Source organism: Ambystoma mexicanum, chromosome 2q (assembly GCF_040938575.1).
Source record: "Ambystoma mexicanum isolate Mex_15411 chromosome 2q, UKY_AmexF1_1, whole genome shotgun sequence".
Lineage (NCBI taxonomy): Eukaryota > Metazoa > Chordata > Amphibia > Caudata > Ambystomatidae > Ambystoma > Ambystoma mexicanum.
Window position 1 is genome coordinate 1,485,362,901 of NC_090924.1, and position 12,635 is coordinate 1,485,375,535.

At 41.8% G+C, this 12,635-nt stretch overlaps 1 pseudogene; it reads left to right on the forward strand.

The window, feature by feature from the left end:
• The window catches only part of LOC138568912 (zinc finger protein 585A-like), a 43,941-nt pseudogene extending 36,104 nt beyond the window's left edge, over positions 1–7,837 (forward strand).
• The last annotated feature ends 4,798 nt before the right edge of the window (positions 7,838–12,635 follow it).

Genomic DNA, 12,635 nt, shown 5'->3' on the forward strand with positions numbered 1-12,635 from the left:
ACCCTACCATGAATGCATTACCATAATCGAGTGGTGACAGGATGGTGGCTCTAGCGATGGTGGCGCTATTTTTGGCGTTAAGGAATGGCCTAATGCGGCATAGTACTCTCTGATAGTACTGGCAGTTTATTTTTAGGTACGAGACCTGTACCTCTGCTCCCAATGAGGATTGCAGGTATATGCCTAGTGTTTTAACCTTGTTTGTGAGTGTGATGTTGGAGTCTTTTATGTTGAATGTGGAATAGGCTGGGCCTAGATTTAATAAGGCTTTTGTGGATCCAAATGTCATAAATTCTGTTTTGGAACCATTTAAACACATCCAGTGAGCTTTCATCCAACTCTCTATGGTGTTGTAGATGGTTGAAAGTCTGTTTTTGTCTGCAATATGGTCTCCACATAGTTCTAAAATCAATTGTGTGTCATCTGCGAAGGTAGTGAAGTAAATCCCCAACTGAGAGAGGAGGGTGCAGAGGCAGCGAATGTATAAGTCAAAAAGGAGGGGGGAGAAACTAGCTCCCTGAGGGACGCCACAATTCACAGGATTAGAGCTAGTGGAATATCCGCCCCATGTGATTTTGGAATTTCTGTCCTCCAAAAAGGAGGATATCCATTCGATGGCTTCCTCTGAGCAGTTTCCTGCTTGTTTTAGGGCCTCTCGGAGCTTCCCATGATCTAATAAGTCGAACGCTGCAGAGAGATCTAAGAGGATGAGCAGGCCTGCCTTTCCTTTGTCAAGGATACTCAGAATTTTAGTTTGAAGATCGAGTAGCACCGAGTCGGTGCTGTGTGCACTTCTAAAACCTGATTGCTGGGAGTGTAGTAAGTCATGCTTGTCAACGCACTCTTGGGGTTGGTGTGTAGCTAATTTCTCGAGAATCTTCAACAAGAAATTGCAATTCGTGATAGGCCTTAGATTAGCCGGATTCTGCTGGTCTAGACCAGGCTTTTTCACCAATGGTGTGACTGTAACTGTTTTTATACCAGTAGGTACTTTCTGGTCTCTAAATGAAGAGTTTGTCATGCGACATATGCATGGTGCAAAGATTCCTGCGTTATCTAGTATGAATGTGGGAGGTAGTATGTTTTCAGCGCATGAAGTACAGTTTTTAGAGCAGAGGGTATTTAGCATGTTTTCTAGTGAAATTGGTGTAAACTGAAATTTGGGTACTTTGATTTCTGGGTCAACCATGTTGTGGGTAGGTGGAAAGTCTATAACTTTACAATTTAAAATGGTGTCTCTAGCTTTTAGATTCTTTTGTGAGAAAGCAGTTTGAACTTTTTCACAGTCCACCATGGTTGGCTGTAAATGCAGGGTGAGAGTGTGCAGCTTCTCACTGGGTCTTAATATTTGGAACAGTTTTCCCGTGGAGTTTGATGCGCCGGTGATTTGCTTGTTGTAGTAGTTTTTCTTTATTTCTATTAGTTTGGTTCTGTACAAAGCGTCAGATTTCTTCCAATTTTCTTTGTTGGATTCTGTAGGGATTTTAAGCCACTAGTCTTTCAAGTTTCCTTTTGGCTGTTTTAAGGGTGCCTAGTTCTGTAGTGTACCAACTTTGATGGTTAGGGTTGAGGCGAGCTTGTTTGTTTTTGAGTGAAGCCTTCTCATCCAGAAGCTCTTGAAAGTGATTGCTATAGGTATTTATGATAAGGTCACAGGGATCGTCATCTCTGGTTTTATCCATGCTGTGTGCGATCCCCTGTAAAAGGATGTCTGGTGTGATTCTCTTTAGGTTTCTGCTTTGAATTATTTTGGGAAAATTGTCAAAGTGAGTTATTTTGAATGCTAACGATAGTGTGGCTTCAATTTTATAGTGGTCGCTTCAAATACAGGGCTGTGTGCTTGTTACTGTAAGGTCTACGTTATTTGTAATAATCTAGTCAAGTTGATTGTTTGATTTGATGGTAGGGCCACTATTTGCAATTGAGTAACTGATGTTTGAGAGTTTTTTTGCACTGAATGTGGAAAAGGGTTTGCTAGGACAGGCGTTCTTATACGCCACCAGAGAACACATACAGCTGAGAAACCTCATCAGTGCACTGAATGTGGGAAACGGTTCATTCAGAAGGGAGTTCTTATTCGACACCAGAGGATGCATACAGGTGAGAAACCTTACCAGTGCAATGATTGTGGAACAAGCTTCAGTGATAACATTAACCTTGTTAGGCATCAGACAAAAAATACAAGCCAGGCACCATTTCAGGGTAGTGAAAATGGCAAATACTTCAGTACACAGGATGCTTTCATCTGCCGTGAGAGAGGACATGCAGCTGGAGGAACCTCTACATATGATGATGCTTTAGAAAGGAGGGAGTGCTTCTTCAATGAGAATGAGTCTGGCATAAATATTGACCAACCTCATTAGTGCACAGAATGTGGGAAACAGTTAATTCAGAAGGGAGAGCTTACTAACCACCACAGAACACATACAGGTGATAAACCTCATCAGTGCACTGAATGTGAGGAAGGGTTAGCTCAGAAGTATTTAACACCAGAGAATGCATACAGGTGAGAAACTGTGAGGTCTGATAAATGTCTAGATTCATTTATTTCAAGCCCATTGGCTCGATTGCAATATCTGTTATCGCCTGCGCGCCCTTCGGGCCGCGATGTGGTCACGTGTCGTATTTAGAAAGCGTTGCCTCGGCAACGCTTCGATGCGACAACGGCAGTCTGCTTCATGTCAGCTACGGGAGAACTGCTCCGCTCCCGCCCTCAGTACGGTAAGGCTTCCCTCACCTTTTAAATAATCATGACTACGGATGAGAACCGCTTTCAACAACGGGTTTCTTCTGTATCCAGCAATCACATTGCAAGCTACTTTACTGTGCTGATTCCTGTCAGGCAGTTCGATTCGGTCACCACATGGCCGCTACACTATAGTTCGTCACACTCAACATTCTACCTACCTGTCACAGGTAACTGGCTCTTTTGCTTTTTCATTCAAATGATAGTGACCTATATACAATAGTGACTCATTGGCCTTTTCCATTTTTTCTTTTTTCTGCTCTTTCTTACTCATCTACTACTGCAACCTCAACTGAATGGTATGTTTTTAACTTTACCACGAAGATGTATGACACCAATATGCAATGATGCACCGTTTTGAACTGTTTTCTTTGTTCATGAATATGTATGTATTATCTTTAGACTGGCCCTGATGAAGGAAATTTATTTCCGAAATACATTGGCAAATTCGGTCTGATTGATTAATTAATTGTGGCAAACTCTTCCTCACTAAGAAAATATTAGTGACCTCTCATTTTTTTAGATCATTTTTTTGATAAAAACTATTTTGAAAAACAACAGAACTTCTCGTTTATCTTTTTGGAATTTGAAGCATATATTTTTTTACTCTAAAGCTGAACTGTTAGTAATTTTGAAAAACCACAACCCAGGTTGGGTAACGTAGAGAGCGGCTGTGTGACTAGGTATTCTACTTGGTCTCTTGCTCCACATGTATTTTGAGTTTGGGTGTCTCCAAACCTGTCACAGCCAAGCTCCTTTTCAAGGGTTTTGACACATATTGTTTGGAAAGTTTTTTTCGTGCACTAATTGTGAATACTAGAGACACGTGGATTTACTACCAGTGGTGCCCACTCACTTCACGTCTTGCTCAGTGATCACATTAACCTTATAAGGCGCCAGATAAAACCTACAACTGAGGAACCATTTTTTTAAGATTAATATTGTGTATTTTTGTTTAAAAAAAACTGTTTACACAATCATAGCAATTACATTCCATCAACATTAATTCATATCATAAATATCCATAAATGAAATTGTAAAACAAAAGTTTGTTTTCATAAAACATAAGCCTCTATCATATATACAGATGATTTTTTTTCTATTACGAAAAACACATTTCAGATAAAACATGCATGAAATGAACAATCTCTCGTCCCTTCCCAACAAGAGCATTTCAATAATATCAACAATTTACATAATAATTTTGATATAGTCAGCAATTTCTAGAAACAAAAAAAAGATACCTATACTTATTATAAGTGGAATCCCAAAAATAACATTCCTAGTTTGCCAGTACTTTTCAGTGATCTACCTCCAACTAAGCAAGGCTACATAGATATCTATGTCCTTATCAGGACCCATTTAATTAGCCATTCTCTTCAGCGCCATAATCAACCTGAACTATATCTGGAGCCAATAGCTTCCACAACTGTAATTCAACTATTGCAATAAGGCCACAACGTTTAAACATAAAATAATTGTTTCGATTCATCATGCACTTTAACCATAAGGACTCTCTTGCTAAAGACGTAAATCTAACAGTGGTAGCTCCCAAATATGCTATCCTTGTTTCTTCAAAGAATGGGCAATATATTACCAAATGTGTTAAGGTTTCCAGCTGATGTTCACTTAAGCAGAAACTACAAGTGACTGACGCACTTTTAGTCCAGTGCCGAATACGTTCAAGCATGTGAAGCTGGTTCATTCTAAACCGCATATATAGATCACAGATTTTGTCACACGGAAAGCAGAGAATGTATCTCAGTCTGGGGAGTCTTTTATGAGTATAACTCACAAATTCCCTATATAACCGGTGAGTACCAATATCATCCATGGATAAACACCAATCATATTCTTACTGTTTTTTTTTTAATATGCTGGACGTAGACAGAGATATTCTTTGGTAATACCTATGTTAGACAGGATCTCCTTCATTCTTTTTTGAAATATAACCACCGACCGAGGTTTGAACTTGGTGATCCTAGAAGCAAACTCCTGATATAGGGAATTTTGAGGAGGATTTACCATTTTTACATAGGAGTTGTCTCCGCTGGAATCGTGCCGCTAGGCTTGATAATCCCAGTTCAATCCGAATACAGGCATTGGGAATTGATTAAGCCAACCCCAATACATGCTTCCAGATCGATCCTTGTACTGAATTCAAACAAGCAGTAATATCATAAAGACAAGGATCAAGGCTGGGTCAAGATAAAATGTGCAGAATTTCTTGCAAATAATTTTAATTGTGAAATCAAAGGACACGCCTTAATCTTGATAGTAGTTTGCCAATTGCCAATGGACAAATGATCAGCAACCTGATATCCCAGATATTTAATTACAGGTACTCGCTCAATAGCGGCCCTGTTTAAATTCCAAGTATATCGGGCAATTTTCTTTCTACCTGCAAAAACCAAGATCTTTGATTTTGCAACATTAGCTCGTAGATTATTAGCTGAGGCATAGTTGGCAAAGGCTTGTAGTTTGTTCGGAAAGGCCGAACAGCATTCTGTCAAAAAACAGAATGTTGTTGGAGTAAGCAAGCCAATTAACCCTCATATGTCAATTATTTACCGGAAAAGTCATTATTTGCTGCCAGATATCGTCTATATCAGTAAAGTATAAATTGAAGAGGGTGTCAGCGAGGTAACACCCTTGTTTTACTCCTGTATATGTGGTAGTCTCCACAGTAAGCGCCCCTTGTTGATTGATGCTCACTCTGTAACATGTGTTGTGATGAAGTAAGGCAATAAATAGGATCACAAATTCCAAGAACCCCAGTTTAGCCATTTCAGCCCGTAGCAAGTTCTGAATGATACAATCAAAGGCAGAGCTAATGTCCAGCGCGGCCATAAATACTGGACCATCAGAACATTTCTCCACTCTTGCCAACACATGTGCAAGCACTGTGGCATTCAAGGCCGTGCCCATCCATTTCCTGAAGCCAGTTTGGTGTATACATAACGGCTATTTTCCTGTATGAAGTTTTCAATCACCTTAAGTATGAGGATTGCGAAGACTTTATAGGAGGCATCTAACAGAGCTATAGGGCGATAGTTTGCTGGCTCTGATGGATTCCCTTTTATAAAATTGGAACAATCAATGACGTTTGCCAGGACTTTGGGATATGACTGGTATACAAGTTGTTTTCTAATTTCAATTTAAGAATACCAGCCCAAAATAATGGATCAATCTTTAATATGCAAGCAGGTATCCCATCTGGACCAGATGCCTTTGAGTCGTTCAACTTCCCAATTGCCCACGCAATCTGCTCAATAGTCCAAGAAATATGTGAGAAAGACTTTAACTTAATCAACTTAAATCTAACGTGGGTAAATGTTTGTGGAAGATGGTACGCTAGCGATATAAATTCCCACCACCTCTCTGCGGAAATAGAGGAGGAAATACTATCTACCGATGTCGACTATATCTCATTAAACATGAGCCATATGCTTTATGTGTCGCACTTACAGACACGCTTAATCACTGCCTGATTACCAGCTAGATGTGCTTTATGTCTATATATCTTAACAGCATTCCTATACAGGAATTCCTGTACTGACACAACTCTCTTTTTCAAGGAGTTAATCTCTTGATTCTTTGCGCGCTTTAGGCAAGCTACTTCCTCAAAGTAAATGTGAGGAACCATTTCAAAGTAGTGAATATGGCGAACACTTCTGAATGCAGGATGTTCTTATATTCTGTGAGAGAGGACATGCAGGTGGAGAAACCTGTACCGATAATGACGCTTTAGAAAGGAGGGAGTGCTTTTTCAATGAGAATGAGTCTGGCATGGATATTGACCAAGTCTCTGAAGACAAGATCTTCACAGTGTTTCCCAGGGTTTTTTGGCACACACATGCTAGCTGACACCTATTGGTGGAACCACTGCGCTTTGAAATCAATCTCTTTTGGAATATTCTAAAGGATGACTGAACCCTCTGTTCTAAGGTCCCCATTCTATAGAACACTTTGCCTTTTGGACTTTTGGTACATTATCAAGACACAGTGGTGTTCTGGGAAACCATCAAACCACTTCAGTACCAGGAGGCTGCTGAGCACTAAATGAATAATATGGTGCAGGAGAGCATATCAGAGCAATGGATGCAAGAATAGTTTCCTCTGTAGCCTTTGGCACCATTGACATGGATCCTAAATAGCCAAAGGCCAAAGGAATGCCGGCATCAGTCACTCAGCCTACTCCTTTTTACAATCCTTTTATTGTAATAAAACATGCATAGCTATGACACCTCATTTGATAGCAACGTCCCTGGTGACGGGATGTGGCATGACCCAGGGCCTCATCTCCTATCCTTCACCTTATCCTTTTGTGTTGCACGCCTGATCTGGCTAATCCGTTCCTTCAGATTCTACTGTCACAGCACTCCGATCCGCTTGTGCTTATTTGGGAGCTCTGCAAAGGCATCACTTAGCTTTCAGAGCTGCCTGCTAAACATGAACATGTGAATGTGATCCACCTGCTAAACCTGAAATCTGACAAAACGGATCTGTTGCTTCTTATGGTTGCACTGGGTACTTGCCGTGCTTCTTTCTATCCTCCTTCTAAACTCAGTGGTCACGCCAACCATTTGGGTGTCACAATTAACTGTGAGCACTCACTTGTTCCTGAAACCCTGTGGTTGGTGGAAGTTCCCACCTAAAGTTGTTTCAAATAGCCCACCTTTTCACTGCCTTCATTTTCTGCCGTCAGTTATTATATCCCTAATTTGTTCAGTACTTCACGATGACAATGACATTTTCTTTACTTGTCTGGCTTATGCAACTAAACTTCAGGTGGTACAGAAAGTGCTAACCTGCCTTCTTTCATGCGTTCATTACCAGTGCAGATTGGGTCCAGGGTACTTTCTCTAGCTCATTGTGTGCCTTTGTGGCACAAGCCCCCTCCTCCCCTTTCTGCAGTTCATACTTCAGCCTTGTTCATTATGTACCTTTAGATGTAGCCCTCCTTCAAGGTGAAGATGTCCTGTTTCAAAGTGTAGCCAGGTGGTGTAACCTTTTTGGGTTTAGCTCCACATATCTGGAAGGGCCCCTGTCTGAGGTTGAACTCCACAACGGACCATGTGACCTTCCTAGGCTTTCTGAAGACCCCTCTATACTTGTTTGCCATTCCTTAATTCTACCAGATTCTCTATGTCTTCATGAGTGAGCAAGTGCCATAGAATCTTTTTTTTTATTTTTTAAGAAGGCAGCTCTTATTACCAGCCCTCCAGATAAGTGGTGTACTGATGGATGTTACTCCACAGGAACACGCAAATACTCCAAACAAAAAAGTAGCGCTTCCCTCCACCCACCCCCATGGCTTTCACCCACCCACTTCCTTCGTTATGCCAGCTCAGTGATATCAGCCATGCCGCTGGTAGTTGCTCTTCAGCTATCGCTGCTTGTTTTATATGTATACAAATTCCTCCCTTGGGAATGAGGATTATGTTTTTACCGTTTCTGTATCTTTGTTTGAATGCGATTTTACCTAAGGAGAAGTGACCGAATTCATTTCAGAGGAAATGGTAGGTAAAGTGCTATATGTGTAGTGCATAATAGGTGGGGTGTGGGGTAAGGGTATACGTTAAGGTAGGGAGGGGGTAGGGGGGGTCTCGCATTCTAAAACAAAAAAGTTGAAAAAGTAAAAAGTTAATTTCGTTTTTCTGTGAAATAAATTCGATCACTTCTCCATTAGGTAAAATATTTTTGAATAAATCACGGACATCGCGTGTTTACACCCCGAATTTGTCTTTCAACTTCGAGAGATAGAGAGTGCATTTTCTAAATTCAAATCCCCCTTAATACAGTCGTAGAAAGTTGTATTCTCACATGGCTAATTAGACTGAGGTTGGCTCAAAACATCGGAAAAGGTAAAGTTCATCAAGGGAAACAAATGTGGAAAATGGAATGATAAACCTGCAACATTGTCCAGAAGTCCGCCTTTCCCAGGAACGCCGGCCTCCTCTGGAACACCCTCAGGGCTGAAGCCTTCAGTGTTTCCTCTTTTGCAGAACATCCAACAACTCTACAGTCGCCTCTGGATCCCTGCAATTGTCCAACACTATTGCCAATCCTTACTGGCGCACTTAAGGTGTGTTCCCTCGCCTAGGATTGGCATAGAGAGGTAAATGAAACAGGGCAGGGTGCATGCCAACTTTTCAACCACTATTTATAAGAAATGGGTTTGCTGTGAAGGGTATGGAGAAGATGTAAAAAGTGTTCCATGAAATGATATGGAAATGTAGTTAAACAAGTGACATGTTGTGACTCTAATGCTATGAGGCAGTATAACTTGTGCATATTAGAGAATTAAATGGTGCCTTCCTGGCTAAAGTGAAGTGCTGCAAGTGTAAATATCATAGTTGTTCTCTTTGACTACGAAGGAATACAAATTTGTTTACTAAATAGAATTGCTCCTGCTTACGCTGACATGTCTAACTTAAACCTTACCCACTTTATTTGATAAACTGAATGAAATGCTGATTACATGAATATTGAACTTCAGCCAATGTGTTACTATGTTTTAACATAAAAATTAAATTCACAGTACTACCTCAATTTGTGTGTTATTTCTAGCTTTTTCTGGGTTTGCTTTGGTGTAAGCTGCTTACTGGAACAGAGCCATATCATTTCTTTTAATTAGTGGGGTGACTATCTCGCTTCCAGTTTTATTAATTAATATTTTATTATGCGCTTAACACCGTAGACCAGCCTCTAAGAGCGGACCGGTTTTAAACCTGTTTTGCTCTGCATTGTCTTGCTTCCAAGACCAACAGGCTGCCCCTGAGCTATCCTGCTGACCCGGGATGTTAGAATGAATGTGATTGTCAACTTTTGAAAATGTCTTAATATGTTTATATAACTCTGATTTTCCCATGAGTTTACACAACTGTAATACTACACAATAGGAGTAATTTAACTGCAGAAAATTCTATTTTATTTAACAAATTCAGATAACTTGTGTTCCATACAATTATTGATATCATACTTATATAATAATGCTGGCAGCCACGGGCAACTGTGCCTGGTACAGTAAGTGGGGACCTGCACTAACCTAATCTGTGTTAGAAAGAATGGAGGAAAAAAGAGCTGGCCTCTGACACAGGCAGATTATAACTTTGGGTGGGTCAGGTATTTATAAAGAGTGAATGCTGTGAACTGTGAGAAACCAAAGGGTGTCTCACCCGCTAGTCCTCGGGGACTTGTCATCCAGGTGGCCAGAACACGGCCATCGCTTTTGGATCCAGTTCCTGGGGGTGGACCTTTCGCAAGGATAACCTGGGTGAGGGGTCTACAGGGAGTGGGGGTGATGCAGCCGATGGTGAGACACGGTATTCCCCCCTTTTTGTTTATCTACCCCATCCTATTTTGTAGGATTCTCCGAAGTCCCTAACCCCCCTCCTTTTACTCAAACATTTGGACAAGGAAGAGGGTGACTGAGAGTAACAAGGCTAACTCTCATACATCGTACTGGACATGTCCTGTTATTCGGGTCAGGCAAAGTCAGCCACTTTACTTCAAGTGCATAACATAATACCAATTAGCTCTCCTCACACGGATAAAAGGCAAACCCAAAAGACACAGCAAGGTGGAACACGAGTATGAGCAGGCCTCCCGGGGTGAAGGCAAACCTACTGGAGCAGAGTGACGGACCAGGGGACAAGAGCAGCGGGTCAAAAACCCCAATGGTAACCTACTGGAGGTTGTTGCCGCCAACAGGCCGCGAAAGACATGTGGAGAAGGCCATATGCCTCAAGTGAAGACTGCATTGTGTTTCAAGGACGCCAGCGACCCTCCCGGGTGAACGACAGAGTTGGGGAGGCGAGGCCAACCCTGTGGTACTAACCTTGACTCGTGAATTGGATAACATAGAACCAAGAAAGAAATGCACACAGCCGGTGAGTTGACAAGTCACCTAAGAGACCGATGTGTGTTATAGAAAGTTTGAAGTGGAAACATAATATCTCAAGGGAAGGCTGCACTTGTGTGGCTGAGACGCAAAGAGAGGCAGAGCTGTGAATTATTTTTGAAGTAAAAAGACAGCTGTGGAATCAGCAATACCGTGTAACGAGTGGTTCGGCGGAAGTAAGGAGCCCACTCGAAAGTCTCAGTGAAATGTGCATTGTTTGTAACGATAAAGTGAATGAAGTGCAGAAGCAAAGTAAGAAGAATTATCTTCTAGAGAAGGGGAGAGTGGACGTTGAATCTTGACTATAAGTTATAGTGGTCCTGCGGAGGTCTGCATAGAAGATCATGCACATTCAAAACCCCAAAGTGGTCTGAGCCCGGTGGAGGGAGACCCAAAGTGTAATAAGCTTGGGGAAGGGAGCCCCTTGGCAAGTTTTGTTGAACTTTGTGTTTGTAGTAGTCTGAGCCCGACAGAGGAGGACCTACGTGAACCTTGTGTATGGGGAGGTCTGGGGAAGGTTTGTGCCCGAAAGAGGGGGACCTACATGAACTTTGTGTTGAAACATTATTTGGAGGGCTGAACAAGGGATTTTAATGTAGAAGGCCAGGCGGGCCTCGATCCCTGTTCGGGAACTGTTTATTGTACTGTTTATTGTACTAAGAACCTGGGCCAGAGTGTGTCATCCTGCCTACAAGTACCGCCTTACTCAGTGAGGGTAGAACGTGGGGAGAAGAGCTGATTTAGCCACCTTTATTAATTTGAACACTGCTTTTTCCTTTGCATACATTTCTCCTTTATACACTTTTTGTACAAGAGATAGGGCATGCATTAGGTTTTGTAAACATAGGCCATTTTGATTTGACAGACTCTACCAGGACTGTTTTGTTTTTCTCATTTGATGGTCGAGAATACTGCCATCTTAGTTATAGGGCAACATAGGAGTTTTTCCAAATCCCAAAAACTTCAATATTCAATAAAGGACAAAGAAGATCGTCTGGCCTGGAGAAAGCCGCACCTGTCCATGGGGACTCTTCTAAATCAGACAAGGAAAACCCGTCCACGAATTTTGGCTCAGCAAGAATGGGGGCTAATCCCGATAGGATTCGAAGACTATCAGGGGACTGCCCGATCCTGGATGCATCAGCTTCACTGAGGAGAGCAGAAAAGAACCAAGCGTCGCCAAAAAAGAGACGCCTCAGTGACATTGCAGTGGCATTACAGAATGAGTCACCAAACAAGAAACCCGAAATGATTGCAATTATGTCAGCTATGACCATCGTTTTAGCTCCATTCTGTAAAATGTATGAAGTGATTAAAGAAAACGTCCAAGATAATACTGCGCTTCTATCAAACTTGATGGAGAAACTGGCCCAGATGCAAAGCCGTATACCAGCGACAATGAATAAAGCTTCAAATCAGAAAAGCCAGTGGGAACTTGCAATCCAAGCTTTGGAGAAAAAGATCGAGATGATTGAATCCCGGTCAGGAACTCCAACATTAAGAACAACATGCCCTGAGGTGGGACATAAAGCGTCCAACCAGAATACACAATGGGAAAGAAAACTGGAAGTGTTGGAAAAAAAGATTGAATCCTTCGAAACCCTGAACAGAATTATGCCCACTAAAACGTTAGTGCCAGGAGGTGTGATGGAAGAGGCACCAGCAAGGGCAAAGGGTAAAGAGCAAACACTGTTGCGACTCGCACAAGAGAATACAGAAGGAGGGCACCCGACCAATGTCCAAAAGACGCAGCCACAAAAAATCGACCATATTGAAAGGAAATCAAACTTCAAGGTGGACCTCACCACGTCGGCAAAAGTGGCCGCGTGGGGGCCAAACCAGCATGGAGGTCAATCTAATGATAAAAGTTTAGACCCAAGGTCTCGACCAAAGGAGACGGGTTCACCGAGATCACCAAGAACAATAGATGAATTCCTAGACTGCACAAATTTAATGAACATCTCTACACACTCAGAAAAGGGT